A 17,636-nucleotide genomic window follows, 5' to 3' on the forward strand; every position below is an offset into this window, starting at 1 on the left:
ACAACACAAATTCACGAAGGACTTCATCTGCTCCCCACACAAAGTAACTATTTTTCCCTTTTTAGCAATAAGTCCTGTGAAGGTCTTCCTGGAAGATATTTTTATATGCCATAAAATTACAATAAATTACAAAATCGCATTAAAATTTGCAACTTTAAACTAATAATGTTTGTGTCTATATGAATGAACCCCTTTTAGTGCATTCCCAGCAAAGACAAACTTTTCTCTTGAGGAGGGTTTTGTTTGCAGAGAACTTGGATCTCAGCTGAAGACATTAAGCAGTGACAGAATATTTTGTCTGAAATCTTTTTATGATTTTGATTTCTATGAAAGCAGAGATGGAAACGGGGATGGAAAGTTCATAGAAAGGAAAAACGAAACAAGAAATCGGTAAGAAGCAGGATGGACTGTTGTATTTAAGGTTACCCATATCTACAATTTTTGATATACTAAAAAGTCAAATCAATTCAAGTTTAGTTAAATCTGCAAACTAAAAGAAAAGAAGTAACAGATTCTGGGATGGTACATTTTTCTGACTTTTTTTTTTTAGTTTGACTTCCTACTTCAAAACCACAATCTACATTTGACAGATGAAATAACATTATAGTAGTAAGATCCTACTGATCCCTTTTCCTTTGGAGATGTGAAAATTAGAAAGAGAAAAATAAAACTGTCATTTTTAGACAATATTTCTTATACAGAAAAACTCAAAGTAATCTGAATTATATGCAACAATAGGCTAATTCAACAGGGAGCTGCACATGAAATTAATGTAGAAAAGTCAGATGTATTGATAGTCACTAGCATGATTAGAAAGAAAACACAGATGAACAAAATATTCAAAACTTGTTCAAGATCCCTATACATGACAACCTTGCCTGTATTAATTTTACAGTGTTTCTATTTTTCAGAATAGCTGGGGAAGGAGATTTAAAAAGGGATTTTATAGTATCCTACTTACCTGCCTCCATCCCCACTGACTGAACTGAGGATATATCTTATGAATAAACTGTGAAATTGCTGTGCATAAGAATAAAACATTTGAAGTCCCTCAAAAGAATTTACTGAGAAAGAGAACATAAAGTTCACTTGTAGCCCAGATTTATAGACGGAAACACTTAGATTCAACACAATTCAAAAAGCATTTGTTGGCAGCGTTTGCCTCATTCGAAACACAGTGTTTAACATTGAAACTATACAGACAACATTATCATGTTGAGCTTCAAGGTCTGTCATGTGGGAATATACATGTATGCACATTGAATGTATACGTCTGTATATATAACAGCAACAGTAAGGCAGAGAAATATGTGCCCTATGTAAAATACCTGAAAGGATGGTAAATTCTGGTTCTTTTCTTTAAAAACCTATCTGATAAATACAAAATTAGGTACATGAAGAAATATTGGCTCATGCCTTTAATCCCAGCACTTGGAAGGCAGATGTGGGCAGATCCCTGTGAGTTCCAGGCAAGCCTGGTCTACACAGTGAGTTCCAGCTACATAGAGAAACGTCTCAGAAAAAAAAAGAAAAGAAATATGAAAACAAAATTAGTAGTAATAGCATTCTGATCCTTATGCAAATATATTTTATGTGCATCTTTATAGGCATTTCTCTACACTTCTCTCTAATCTATGGACATTTGGTGAGCCATAGTTGAAGCTCTGATGGGGTCCAGATGGCCCTGACCTAGATGTGTCCTGGTGATGGTGGAAAACTGTAAGCACAAGATAAAACCTCGGAAGAATATCTTCCCAGGCAAAACAAGGCAACATAGGCAGGAAGTGTGGTAGGAAGAACTCAGATAAGCGGATAAAAAAATGCTGTTTGCAGAAATGTGTGGAATGAAGAACTCAGAAAAAGGTTCAAAAGATACTGTGTTTTCAAATTCTACTTGCAATGCTATCTCTAGTAACTGACAAAACAATATCTAAGCAGCTGTGAGAAAAACAAAAACTGCTTATTCTTTTTTTTTTTCGTATGACAGTACCATTTATGAACATCCAGTACATTCAGAGTGATGCCCCATGGTTGACAAGGGTATGTGTGTTATTTTTTTTATTACAGTCTAGTTATTTTTTTATTTTTTTTTAATTTTATTTTCCAGTTTAAATTTGGATAAGAAACAAGGTTGCATCACAAGTCAGTTCCAGGTCCCTCTCCCATTCCCTCCCGTCCTCCCGAGCCCTCCCCCCCCATTATCCCCTCATTTCCCCAGGGAGGGTGAGGCCCTCCATGGGGGTGTCCATAGTCTGTCATTTCATATAGGGCAGGGCCTAGACCCTTCCCCAAGAGTTCGGGTGAGAGTGCACCTCACATTGTTCTATAGGAGTCCAAAGTCCGTGTGTATACTTGGGATGGGTACTGATCTGCTGCCCAAGGCTCAATAGATTCCCTAGGCCTCCTCACTGACACCCAGATTCAGGGGGTCTTGATCAGTCCCATGCTGGCTTCCCAGGCTGATGCCTGGGATTCAAGAGTTAACCTTTGTCTGGTCAGCTGTTTCTGGGGGTTAAACCAGCCCAGTCTTAATCCCTTTGATCATCAGTCCTCCCTCTCTGTTACTGGCTTTCTTGAGTTCAGCTCAGTACTTAACCAAGGGAGTCTGCCTCTTCTTTGATCAGCCACTAAATAAAGTTTCTGTTTCCCAGACTCTCTGGCCATAGGATTGAAGGCTGGCACTCCCCAGATCTATGTCTAAAATCCATATATGAGAGAGTACATGCCATGTTTCTCTTTTTGTGACTGGGTTACCTCACTCAGGATGGTTTCTTCTAGTGTCATCCATTTGCCTGCGAATCTCATGATTCCATTATTTTTTTCTGCTGAATAGTACTCCATTGTGTAAATGTACCACATTTTCTCTATCCACTCTTCAGTTGAGGGACATCTAGGTTGCTTCCAAGTTCTGGCAATTACAAATAAAGCTGCTATGAACATAGTGGAACAGACATCTTTGTTGTATGAATGGGCATCTTTTGGATATATGCCTAAGAGTGGAGTTGCTGGGTCTTGTGGTAGGTTTATTCCCATTTTTCTGAGGAATCTCCATACTGATTTCCAAAGTGGCTGAACCAGTTGGCACTCCCACCAGCAATGGAGGAGTGTCCCCCTTTCACCACATCCTCTCCAGCATAAATTGTCATTGGTGTTTTTGATTTTAGCCATTCTGACAGGAGTCAGATGGTATCTCAGAGTTGTTTTGATTTGCATTTCCCGGATGGCTAAGGATGTTGAGCACTTTCTCAAGTGCCTCTCAGCCATGTTAGACTCCTCTATTGAAAACTCTCTATTTAGTTCTGCAGCCCACTTTTTAATAGGGTCCTTTGGTATTTTGGAGACTTGCTTCTTGAGTTCTTTGTAAATTTTGGAGATCAACCCTCTGTCAGATGTGGGATTAGTGAATATTTTTTCCCATTCTGTGGGCTGCCTTTTTGTCTTGCTGACTGTGTCCTTTGCTTTACAGAAGCTTCTCAGTTTCATTAGGTCCCATTTATTAATTGTTGATCTCACTGTGTGTGCTACTGGAGTTATATTCAGGAAGCTGTCTCCTGTACCAATTCGTTCAAGGGTACCACCCACTTTCTCTTCTAAGAGGTTCAGTGTGGCTGGATTTATGTTGAGGTCTTTGATCCATTTGGACTTAAGTTTTGTGCATGGCGATAAACATGGATCGATCTGCATTCTTCTACATGCCAGTCTCCAATTATGCCAGCACCATTTGTTGAAGATGCTTTCTTTATTCCATTGTATATTTTTAGCTTCTTTGTCAAAGATCAGATGTATGTACGTGTGTGGGTTAATATCCGGGTTTTCAATTCGATTCCATTGGTCTACCTGTCTATTTTTGTGCCAATACCAAGCTGTTTTCAGGACTATAGCTCTATAATAGAGCTTGAGGTCAGCGATGGTGATGCCTCCGGATGTTGCCTTGTTCAACAGGGTTGTTTTGGCTATCCTGGGTCTTTTGTTTTTCCATACAAAATTGATTATTGTTCTTTCAAGGTCTGTGAAGAATTGTGCTGGGATTTTAATGGGGATTGCATTGAATCTGTAGATTGCTTTTGGCAGGATTGCCATTTTTACTACATTGATCCTACCTATCCAAGAGCATGGGTCATGTTTCCATTTTCTGAGGGCTTCTTTAATTTCTTTCTTTAAAGATTCAAAGTTCTTATGATACAGGTCTTTCACTTGTTTGGTTAGCGTTACCCCAAGGTATTTTATGTTGTTTGTGGCAATTGTAAAGGGTGATGTTTCTCTGATTTCTCTTTCAGCCCTTTTATCATCTGTATATAGTAGGGCTACTGATTTTCTTGAGTTGATCTTGTAGCCTGCCACTTTGCTGAAGGTGTTAATCAGCTGTAAGAGTTCCCTGGTAGAGTTCTTTGGGTCATTGATGTAAACTATCATATCGTCTGCAAACAGTGAAAGTTTGACCTCTTCCTTCCCTATTTGTATCCCCTTGATCCCCCTTTGTTGTCGTATGGCAATAGCTAGAACTTCAAGTACCATGTTGAAAAGGTATGGAGAGAGTGGACAGCCTTGTTTTGTTCCTGATTTTAGAGGAATTGCGTTGAGTTTCTGTCCATTTAGTTTGATGTTGGCTGTTGGTTTACTGTATATAGCTTTTATTATGTTTAAGTATGTCCCTGTTATCCCAGATCTCTCCAAGACCTTTATCATGAAGGGGTGTTGGATTTTGTCAAAGGCTTTTTCAGCATCTAGTGAGATGATCATGTGATTTTTGTTTTTCAGCTTGTTTATATGGTGGATTACGTTGATGGATTTTCGTATGTTGAACCATCCCTGCATCCCTGGGATGAAACCTACTTGATCGTGGTGAATGATTGTTTTGATGTGTTCTTGGATCCGATTTGCTAGTATTTTATTGAGTATTTTTGCATCAATGTTCATGAGGGATATTGGTCTGAAGTTCTCTTTCTTAGTTGTATCTTTGTATGGCTTGGGGATCAAGGTTATTGAAGCCTCATAGAAAGAGTTTGGCAAAGACCCTTCTGCTTCTATTGTGTGGAACACTTTGAGAAGAATTGGTATAAGCTGTTCTTTGAATTTCTGGTAGAATTCTGCAGTGAGGCCATCTGGACCTGGGCTTTTTTTGGTTGGGAGACTTTTGATGACAGCTTCTATTTCCATAGGGGTTATAGGTCTATTTAAATTGCTTATCTGTTCTTGATTTAATTTTGGCAATTGATAGCTGTCCAGGAAGTCATCCATTTCCTTTAAATTTTCGAATTTTGTGGAGTACAGGTTTTCAAGTATGACCTAATGATTCTCTGGATTTCCTCAGAGTCTGTTGTTATGTCCCCCTTTTCATTTCTAATTTTGTTAATTTGCGTGTTCACTCTCTGCTGTTTGGTAAGTTTGGACAAAGGTTTGTCTATCTTGTTGATTTTCTCAAAGAACCAACTCTTCATTGCATTGATTCTTTGTATTGTTTTCCTGGTTTCTACTTTATTGATTTCAGCCCTCAATTTGATTATTTCCTGGCATCTACTCCTCCTGGGGGAGTGTGCTTCTTTGTGTTCTAGAGCTTTCAGCTGTGATGTTAATTCTCTGGTATAACTGTTCTCCTGTTTCTTCATGTGAGCACTTAGCGCTATGACCTTCCCCCGTAGCACTGCTTTCAAAGTGTCCCATAGGTTTGGGTATGTTGTGTCTTCATTCTCATTGAATTCGAGGAAGTCTTTAATTTCTTTTTTATTTCCTCTTTGACCCAGGGATGGTGCAGTTGAGCATTATTCAATTTCCATGAGTTTGTAGGTTTTCTGCAATTTGTGTTGTTGTTGAATTCTAATTTTAAAGCATGGTGGTCTGATAAGATGCATGGAGTTATTCCAATTTTTTTGTAGCTGCTGAGGTTTGATATGTTGCCAAGTATGTGGTCGATTTTTGAGAAGGTTCCATGTGGTGGTGAGAAGAAGGTATATTCTTTTTTATGTGGATGAAATGTTCTATAGATGTCTGTTAATCCCAGTTGGGTCATTACTTCTATTAGACCTTTTGCTTCTTTGTTGAGTTTCTGTTTGGTATTCCTGTCTAGTGGTGAGAGTGGTGTGTTGAAATCTCCCACTATAACTGTGTGGGGCTTTAGATGAGATTTAAGTTCTAATAATGTTTCTTTAATGAATGTGGATGCCTTTGTATTTGGGGCATAGATGTTCAGGATAGACACTTATTCTTAAAGTGAACCAGAGTCTTGTGTCTCAGTCTACTATGACTCTCCTTTCCAGATCCCTGTTATACTCATAGCTGTGCTGGTGGCAGCATCTGTTAGATGAGGATGTAGTCTCCAGCAATGTAGACATCTGGAACTGAGAATACCCCATTTCACAGCTACCTGGAGAAGATTAGAGGGTATGTATTTAGTATTTAGAGCAGGTTAGGAGTCACACTAAGAAGTCTTGATCAAACTCTAACAGTTGGTTATAAAGTAAGAATAAAAGGCAGCATTTGAAAATAAGTTCGAAAAGCCACGACCAGATGAAAAGCTCTCCTCTCTCTTCCTTAGGATCCTTAATGTAAAACTTGAAGAGGCAACTGAGTCAAAAGGTTTCACTTGCATGTTTTCGGTCTCTGAGCACTGGAGCTTGAAATCCAGATACCAACATTTTCCTGAATGATGGATACATCAGAAAACATACATGTATAACCATACTCATCACACACATCTTTACAAAGACAATGTTACCCTAGATGTGCAATTTGCTACTGTTTGTATTCACAGTGAGTAGGTAATAGCATATATTTTGCGTGGTTGAAGAAGAATTTGAACTGAGGATAACTCTACATGTCATCTGGAGTAAAATCAGTTCCACGGGAGGTCATGTAAGTTCAAAATGTTACACCATCAAGTGTGGTTTCAAGGATCTGGATTAGCTTCAAGCTGAAAGTTTTAAATTCTGCTTAAAATAGAGCAGAATTTCCAACAGGCTAAAGATTGCAAAGGTACCTCAGACAGGGAGAATGATATGGAAAGCTACAGAAGACACAAAAGAAGAGAGGCAAAGAGTATGCAGATGAAAACAGACACTGATTGGGGGGCTTTATGTAGAGAGAGAGAGATGTACAACAGGAGGCCAGGAATTGTTCTGAAATAGAACTGAAAGTCCTCTGAGCTGAATTGATAGTTGACACAAAAGAGGGAAACATCTACAGAGAAGAGATGAGGCCAGAAGGTGAGAGTGTGAGGTTCACCTAGTTTGTTTTGAAAAAGGAAAAGAAAAAAAAGAAACCAATTATTTTTTAAAATAATTGTAAGCAGAGTGCTGTATGCCCAAAGATAAAGGACATGTGTCTAAGGAAGTTGTTTTAGTCTAAATATAAAGGGAATTCCACAGGTTCATATGACTGTGAAGTTCTGGAAACTTCAAGAGGTGAGGCCTAGCTGCAGGAAGTAGAACTCAGGGGGATGGGTTGCTGGGAGTGTTGTGTTTATGGCTCCTTTTTTTCTCCATTTCTTCTTCCTCTTTGCTATGAAGTAAAGCCTCTGATCACAGCTCTGACAGGATGTTCTGCTCATGTACATGGAGCCAAGAAACCTAGGGCTGGAAATTCCTTGAGCCTCCTTCCCTGAAGTTGTTCTGTCAGCTTTGCTCACAGGGATACAAAATCTAACACAGAAGAGAACCACAAGAACATTGTGTGATTCAGCCCAGCAAAGGCTTCACTTTCCCTCACATTCAATCTCTAGGGCTTCTCCATTCTCCCTACAGATCCCTTAGCTAGAGCAGAGAAAGGAGTCCTTTCTCATAAAGGGATGCTTCTGTGAGGAGACTTTTCAACTTTGGAGTACTATGTGGAATTCATCCTTGAAGGGCTGAAACAATACTGTGGTGCTAGATTTAAATCTGTAGTAACTAATAAGTTGTATGGAGCTTCATGTCATTCACTCCAGAAATACCAGGCAGATCAGTCATGTCCAATTTAAGACAGACTGTAATCCTGACTAATACAGCATGTGCTTACTTCATTATCTAGAAAGATTCATCTTATTAGGCATGTTGCTGTGCCTTCCACAATTATTTATTAAGATCTCTTAGTTTTCAGCAACTGTGACTATGTATTTGTTGATATTTGGTAGTGCTTTTGATAGCTTTGGTTTCTTCCTTTAAAATGAAGGAGGAGAGATGAGCAATGGAGTCAAGACCAAGCTGGGGAAATCCACAGAAACAGCTGACCTGAGCAAATGGGAGCTCATGGACCCAAGCCAAACAGCTGTGGAGCCAGCATAGAAACGAACCAGGCTCCCTGAACATGGGTGACAGTTAGGAGTCCTGGGCAGTCTATGGGGCTTCTTGCGGTGGAACCAGTATGTATTCCTAGTGCACGAATGGACTTTGGGAGTCCATTCCTCCATGAAGGGATACTCACTCAGCCTAGATAAAAGGTGAGGAGGGCGACTTAGGCCTTGCCTCAAATGATGTGACAGACTTTGATGATCCCCCATGGAAGACCTCATTCTCCCTGGGGAGTGGATGGGGGATGGGATGGGAGGCTCAGTGGTGAGCAAGGGAGGATGGGAGGGAGCGGGAACTGGGATTGATATGTAAAATAAATTGTTTCTAATTTAAATTAAAAAAAGAAGACAAGGAAAAAAAACAAAGCTTGAATGGTGTTATAGATCAGCACAGTGTTGGATGTGGTTTGAATGTGAGATGCCCCCTACACATGTGTAACACTTGATGACCAGCTACTGGTGTTATTTAGGAGGCTGTGGATCCTTCCAGAGTTGGAGCCTAGCTGGATGAAGCAGGCCTTGGTTTAGCAATGATTCTTCTTCCAACTGGAGCACTCTGCTTCTGGGTGTGAGTCAAGTAACAAGCTGCTGCTACTGCCATCCACAGACAGAGCTCCACCCAAAATGCCTTGCTAACCCTGATGGACTTGTGCCCTCTCAAACCATAAGCTGAACTAAATCTTTCCTCCTGTAAGTAGTTTCTGCCAGGTGTTCTTCCAAAATGATGAGAAATGTAACTACGACAATGTTCAGAACTAATACACATCTTCCAGCTACACCGTTTGCTAGGGGGGTCTACAAAAGAAGAAAAAGGTACAAATTTGTGTTTGTGATTTTCCTTAGATTTTTATTTTACCTTAATGAATTTAGCTCAAAACTTACAAAATAAAGTAGGTAGAAACTTGATTGCATTTAATAAAATCATAGTTAATGTATGGAAAAAGGCAAGCATTCAATTTAAATTACCTTTATTAAGCAGAAGAGTCTCCAGAATTCTTTCATATATAAAAGAGAAAATAAAGTGCTCATTTTAAAAGATCATTCTAGAGAACATTGTTAAAAGATTCATAGTAATAGAGGAGGAAATGGTGATGAAATAACATATTTAAATGTAGTTTTCTGAAAGCCAATATGGACACATAAAGTTGGTGTTGGAAAGCAAAACTATCTTTTTATATAGTATCAACTTTTACTACAAGTGTCTGGGGAAGTCTTCAGAAATTTCAAGAATTACACCTGTTACTTTGACAATGGTTACATTTAAGGATTTTATGCGCAGTTTCTTCTGTCAAACTCATTGATCAGCTAAGTTCTTTCTCCTTCCATGGAAAGCCAAAAACAAACAGACAACAAAAAAACCACACAAAAAGTTTTCTGTCATAATTTTCTAGATATTTCTTTCTCCCTAACAACCAAAAACTTGGGGAGGGATGCTGAAGCATAATTACATATTCTTCTGTTTCCTCCCTCTAGTTGCTTTCATGCCTGCTCTGCCTCCCCTCAAATCGATGGCCTCTTTTTCATTCATTATTGCTGTTACATATAAATAGACACACAACTACATAAATGATAAGATCATGACAAGACATGCATTAATGTTTTTGTTTTGTCTTGCTTGTTGTTTTATTTTTGTTTGGGTTTTTGTTGTTGTTGCTTTGAGGCAGGGTCTCTCTATGTAACACAGGCTATCCTAGAACTCACTATGTAGATCAGGTTGGCCTTGAACTCAGAGAGACACACTTGCCTCTCCCTCCCAAGTTCCGGAATTAAAGGCATTGCCGCCACACCTAGCAGTATTAGTAATTCTTAATGCCACCATCACTAGCACTTAATTACGCTTAACTTTAGATAATAGTGGTTTAAAGTGTTTAAATACAGTTAAGTAAATTTCTTCAGGTATTTTGTTTTAAAAAAAGAAATGAATGATAAATATTAAAAGTATCTAAATTAATCATACTATTTGCCAAAGAGTAACAAGGAATTACCTGGCAGTTAAAAGAAGATGCATGTGGGGGGAGGGCACAGGAGGAGGGGAGGGAAATGGAGAGGGACCTGGAACTGACTTGTCAAGCAACCTTGTTTCTAATTTAAATTTAAAAATAAATAAAAAATAATAATTTATTTGTGAAATTCAAGTTACCAAATCATACATGCATCTTACAGGTATACAGGATCTGGTAATGTCATTGTTCTCTAAAACATTTTGTCTGAGGAAATAATCCAACACACACACATACACACACACACACACACACACACACACACACACAAAAGAAGATGCATGATACCTTGTCTCCAAGGGATTCACATACAGTAGATGAAAGTCACAAAAGGCACTGCTGTGTGGTACATTTTATACCAAAACAGGATTGAGATTTCAAGGAAGTATTTTACTAGCAGGACTTGTTGAACAGGCAGATTAGGAACTGACTTTATTCTATGAAGTTATAATAGATGGCTTACTTATTTGGATTGGTGAGTACTAGAAGAAAAGATATATTTTTATTTGATAATGAATTTTTGTACCAAAAGAATGTATTCAAGTTTCCTGCGGCAGCATCAGGTAAACAGGCCGGCTTCTGGGCCTGTGTTCCAGTGCCTGGGGATCCCCTGGGAACAGCACAGAGTTTCCAATCCTGACGGGAGCCAAGCACCCCAGACTCCAGGTCTTCTCTCTCACCAACGAGACCAGGAAACCAGAGGAGCCAGGGAGACCAGGGGAGTAGCTTTTCCAGATCAGGTACAACAGGACCCAGCATAGGGTCCAGGGGACCACGTAGGAGGCTAAGCGCCCCAGATTCCTGTTCTTCTTCTCCACCAACAGGACCAGAATGAGGACAAGGAATAGAAGAACCACAAGATTATTGGACTTGCTAGCACCCACGAAAAGGGAACTCTGGTCCCCAGACCAGTAAGGGGCTGTTTATGCACCCACTAGAAGAAGAGATGGGAAAGAAACAATACAAAAACACACTCAGCAACAGAAAAACAAATATGACACCGCCAGATTCTAGAGACTCCACACCAGCAAGACTGCAACATTCAAATGCGAACGAAGCAGAAGACAACAACTTTAAAACCACTTTCATGAAAATGATAGAGGCCCTAAAAGAGGATATAGGAAAATCCCTCAAAGAAATGGAAAAAAACAAACCGAAAAATGCAAGAAATGGAAGAAAAAACAAACCAAAAAATGCAAGAATTGGAAGAAAAAATCAAACCAAAAAAGGCAGGAAATGGAAGAAGAAACGAAGCAAAAAAGGCAGGAAATGGAAGAAAAAACAAAGCAAAAAATGCAAAAATTGGAAGAAGAAACATACCAAAAAGGCAGGAAATGGAAGAAGAAACACAGCAAAAAATGCAAGAAATGATAGAAAAAACACAGCAAAAAATGAAAGAAATGGAAGAAGAAACAAACCAAAAAAGGTAGGAAATGGAAGAAGAAACAGAGCAAAAAATGCAAGAAACAGAACAAAAAAGCAAACCAAAAAATGCAAGAAATGGAAGAAAGAACAAACCAAAAAATTCATAAAAGGCAACAAATGGACGAAAAGATAAACCGAAAATTGCAGGAAGCAATGCAAACACTGCAAGGGTTGAAAACTGAAATAGAGACAATAAAAAAAACACAATCTGAAGAAAGGCAGAAAATAGAAAAGCTGGGCAAACAGTCAGGTACTACCAATACAAGCATTACCAACAGAATAGAAGAGATGGAAGAGAGAATCTCAAGTGTTGAAGATACACTAGGAGAAATGGATTCATCAACCAAAGAAAACCTTAAGTCCAACAAATCCTTAACATAAAACATCCAGGAAATATGGGACACCATGAAAAGGCCAAACCTAAGAATAATAGGTATAGAAGAAGGAGAAGAAATCCACCTCAAAGGGGCAGAAGACATATTCAACAAAATCATAGAAGAAAACTTTCCCAACCTTAAGAAAGACATGCCAATGAAGGTACAAGAAGCCTACAGAACACCAAATAGAGTGGACCACAAAAAAAATCCCCTCGGCACATAATAATCAAGACCCCAAACATACAGAATAAAGAAAGAATATTAAGAGCAGCTAAGGAAAAAGGTCAAGTAACATATAAAGGCACACCTATCAGAATTACACCTGACTTCTCCATGGAAACTCTGAAAGCCAGAAGGTCCCGGATAGATATTCTACCTACACTAAGAAACCATGGATGCCAGCCCAGACTACTATACACGGCAAAGCTCTCAAATACTGTAGACGGAGAAAACAAGATATTCCATGACAAAACTAGATTCAAGCAATATGTGTCCACTAACCCAGCCCTACAGAAAATTTTGGAAGGAAAACTCCAACCCAAAGAAGCTAACTACAACCAGAAAAACATAGGCATTAGAGAATCCCTCTCTACCAACAGCCAAAAGAACAAAAGGTGAAATTCCCCACATAATTCCACCAACAACAACCACTGCAAATCGAAGAAGGATGAGCAATCAATGGTCATTAATATCCCTCAATATTAATGGCCTTAACTCACCCATAAAAAGACACAGACTAGCAGAATGGATTTGAAGACAGAACTCTTCCTTCTGCTGCATACAAGAAACACACCTCACCCTCAAAGACAGACATTACCTGAGAGTTAAAGGTTGGGAAAAAATTGTTCAATCAAATGGACCCAAGAAACAAGCAAGGGTAGCAATCCTAATATCTAACAAACTAGACTTTAAAATAATATCAATCGAAAGAGATGAAGGAGGTCATTACAGACTCATCACAGGTGAAACCCACCAAGATGAAGTGTCTATCCTGAACATCTATGCCCCAAATACAAAGGCATCCACATTCGTAAAAGAAACATTATTAGAACTTAAATATCATCTAAAGCCCCCACACAGTTATAGTGGTAGATTTCAACACACCACTCTCACCACTAGACAGGAATACCAGACAGAAACTCAACAAAGAAGCAAAGGGTCTAATAGAAGTAATGACCCAACTGGGATTAACAGATATCTATAGAACATTTCATCCACATAAAAAAGAATATACCTTCTTCTCAGCACCACATGGAACCTTCTCAAAAATCGACCACATACTTGGCAACATATCAAACCTCAGCAGCTACAAAAAAATTGGAATAACTCCATTCATCTTATCAGACCACCATGCTTTAAAATTAGAATTCAACAACAACACAAATTGCAGAAAACCTACAAACTCATGGAAATTGAATAATGCTCAACTGCACCATCCCTGGGTCAAAGAGGAAATAAAAAAAGAAATTAAAGACTTCCTCGAATTCAATGAGAATGAAGACACAACATACCCAAACCTATGGGACACTTTGAAAGCAGTGCTACGGGGGAAGTTCATAGCACTAAGTGCCCACATGAAGAAACTGGAGAACAGTTACACTAGAGAATTAACAGCACAGCTGAAAGCTCTAGAACACAAAGAAGCAAACTCCCCCAGGAGGAGTAGACGCCAGGAAATAATCAAATTGAGGGCTGAAATCAATAAAGTAGAAACTAGGAAAACAATACAAAGAATCAATGTTGGTTCCTTGAGAAAATCAAGATAGACAAACCTTTGTCCAAACTTACCAAACAGCAGAGAATGAACATGTAAATTAACAAAATCAGAAATGAAAGGGGGACATAACAACAGACTCTGAGGAAATCCAGAGAGTCATTAAGTCATACTTTGAAAACCTGTACTCCACAAAATTCGAAAATTTAAAGGAAATGGACGACTTCCTAGATAGCTATCACTTGCCAAAACTAAATCAAGAACAGATAAGCAATTTAAATAGACCTATAACCCCTATGGAAATAGAAGCTGTCATCAAAAGTCTCCCAACCAAAAAAAGTCCAGGTCCAGATGGCCTCAGTGCAGAATTCTACCAGAAATTCAAAGAACAACTTATACCAATTCTTCTCAAAGTGTTCCACAAAATAGAAGCAGAAGGGTCTTTGCCAAACTCTTTCTATGAGGCTTCAATAACCTTGATCCCCAAGCCACACAAAGATACAACTAAGAAAGAGAATTTCAGACCAATATCCCTCATGAACATTGATGCAAAAATACTCAATAAAATACTGGCAAATCAGATCCAAGAACACATCAAAACAATCATTCATCACGATCAAGTAGGTTTCATCCCAGGGATGCAAAATTGGTTCAACATACGAAAATCCATCAACGTAATCCACCATATAAACAAGCTGAAAAACAAAAATCACATGATCATCTCACTAGATGCTGAAAAAGCCTTTGACAAAATCCTACATCCTTTCATGATAAAGGTCTTGGAGAGATCTGGGATAACAGGGACATACTTAAACATAATAAAAGCTATATACAGTAAACCAACAACCAACATCAAACTAAATGGACAGAAACTCAATGCAATTCCTCTAAAACAAGGCTGTCCACTCTCTGCATACCTTTTCAACATGGTATTTGAAGTTCTAGCTATTGCCATACGACAACAAAGGGGGATCAAGAGGATACCAATTGGGAAGGAAGAGGTCAAACTTTCACTGTTTGCAGATGATATGATAGTTTACATCAATGACCCAAAGAACTCTACCAGGGAACTCTTACAGCTGATTAACACCTTCAGCAAAGTGGCAGGCTACAAGATCAACTCAAGAAAATCAGTAGCACTACTATATACAGATGACAAAAAGGCTGAAAAAGAAATCAGAGAAACATCACCCTTTACAATTGCCACAAACAACATAAAATACCTTGGGGGTAATGCTAACCAAACAAGAGAAAGACCTGTATCACAAGAACTTTGAATCTTTAAAGAAAGAAATTAAAGAAGCCCTCAGAAAATGGAAAGATCTCCCATGCTCTTGGATAGGTAGGATCAATGTAGTAAAAATGGCAATCCTGCCAAAAGTAATCTACAGATTCAATGCAACCCCATTAAAATCCCAGCACAATTCTTCACAGACCTTGAAAGAACAATAATCAATTTTGTATGGAAAAACAAAAGACCCAGGATAGCCAAAACAACCCTGTTGAACAAGGCAACATCCGGAGGCATCACCATCGCTGACCTCAAGCTCTATTATAGAGCTATAGTCCTGAAAACAGCTTGGTATTGGCACAAAAATAGACAGGTAGACCAATGGAATCGAATTGAAAACCCGGATATTAACCCACACACGTACATACATCTGATCTTTGACAAAGAAGCTAAAAATATACAATGGAATAAAGAAAGCATCTTCAACAAATGGTGCTGGCATAACTGGAGGCTGGCATGTAGAAGAATGCAGATCGATCCATGTTTATCGCCATGCACAAAACTTAAGTCCAAATGGATCAAAGACCTCAACATAAATCCAGCCACACTGAACCTCTTAGAAGAGAAAGTGGGTGGTACCCTTGAACGAATTGGTACAGGAGACAGCTTCCTGAACATAACACCACTAGCACAAACAGTGAGATCAACATTTAATAAATGGGACCTCCTGAAACTTAGAAGCTTCTGTAAGGCAAAGGACACAGTCAGCAAGACAAAAAGGCAGCCCACAGAATGGGAAAAAATATTTACTAATCCCACATTTGACAGAGGGTTGATCTCCAAAATTTACAAAGAACTCAAGAAGCAAGTCTCCAAAACATCAAAGGACCCAATTAAAATGTGGGCTGCAGAACTAAATAGAGAGTTTTCAATAGAGGAGTCTAAAATGGCTGAGAGGCACTTGAGAAAGTGCTCAACATCCTTAGCCATCCGGGAAATGCAAATCAAAACAACTCTGAGATACCATCTGACTCCTGTCAGAATGGCTAAAATCAAAAACACCAAGGACAATTTATGCTGGAGAGGATGTGGTGAAAGGGGGACACTCCTCCATTGCTGGTGGGAGTGCCAACTGGTTCAGCCACTTTGGAAATCAGTATGGAGATTCCTCAGAAAAATGGGAATAAACCTACCACAAGACCCAGCAACTCCACTCTTAGGCATATATCCAAAAGATGCCCATTATTACAACAAGGATGTCTGTTCCACTATGTTCATAGCAGCATTATTTGTAATAGCCAGAACTTGGCAGCAACCTAGATGTCCCTCAACTGAAGAGTGGATAGAGAAAATGTGGTACATTTACACAATGGAGTACTATTCAGCAGAAAAAAACAATGGAATCCTGAGATTCGCAGGCAAATGGATGACACTAGAAGAAACCATCCTGAGTGAGGTAACCCAGTCACAAAAAGAGAAACATGGCATGTACTCTCTCATATATGGATTTTAGACATAGATCTGGGGAGTGCCAGCCTACAATCCCATGGCCAGAGAGTCTGAGAAACAGAAACTTCATTCAGTGGTTGATCAAAGAAGAGGCAGACTCCCTAGGTTAAGTACTGAGCTGAACTCAAGAAAGCCAGTAACAGAGAGGGAGGACTGATGACCAAAGGGATTAAGACTGGGCTGGTTTAACCCCCAGAAACAGCTGACCTGACAAAGGTTAACTCTTGAATCCCAGGCATCAGCCTGGGAATCCAGCATGGGATTGATCAAGACCCCCTGAATGTGAGTGTCAGTGAGGAGGCCTAGGTAATCTATTGAGCCTTGGGCAGCAGATCAGTACCCATCCCGAGTATACACACGGACTTTGGACTCCCATCCAACAATGTGAGGTGCACTCTCACCCTGAACTCTTGGGGAAGGGTCTAGGCCCTGCCCTATATGAAATGACAGACTATGGACCCCCCCATGGAAGGCCTCACCCTCCCTGGGGAAATGAGGGGATAATGGGGTGGGGGTTGGGGGAAGGGCATGGGAGGAGGGGAGGGAAAGGGAGAGGGACCTGGAACTGACTTGTGAAGCAACCTTGCTTCTTATCTAAATTTAAACTGAAAAATAAATAAATAAATAAAAGAATGTATTCAAAAAAGAAGTTAATAGTGACGTTGAAGAGAAAGCTGGTTAAAAAAGCAAGACATTCTTTTGCAGAAAATTATGTCTTAAAACAAAATGTATAGTGCTAAGTTGAACAAATGAAAAACTATTAACTAAATGTTTAACGTTATAAATGGTTTTCAAAGTGTTGCAGTTTTTTTGTTTTTTGTTTTTGTTTTTGTTTTTGTTTTGGTACCAAAATTCTTTTTTTTTCAATTTTTTTTTATTTTAAATAGCTTGTTTTACATGTCAATCCCAGTTCCCTCTCCCTCCCCTCCTCAGGCACTACTCTTCCCCCCCACCCTCCCACCCTATTGCCAAATCCTTCCCCATAGGGGATATCTAGAGTCTGTCATTTTACTCTGGGTAGGGTCCAGGCACTCCCCTAAGAGTCCAGGCTGAGAGAGCATCCCTCTTTGTGCTATAGGCACACGAAGACTGTTTGTATACCAGGGATAGACACTGATCC

Source organism: Mesocricetus auratus, unplaced genomic scaffold, assembly GCF_017639785.1.
Source record: "Mesocricetus auratus isolate SY011 unplaced genomic scaffold, BCM_Maur_2.0 Super-Scaffold_100019, whole genome shotgun sequence".
In the NCBI taxonomy this organism is placed as follows: Eukaryota; Metazoa; Chordata; class Mammalia; order Rodentia; family Cricetidae; genus Mesocricetus; species Mesocricetus auratus.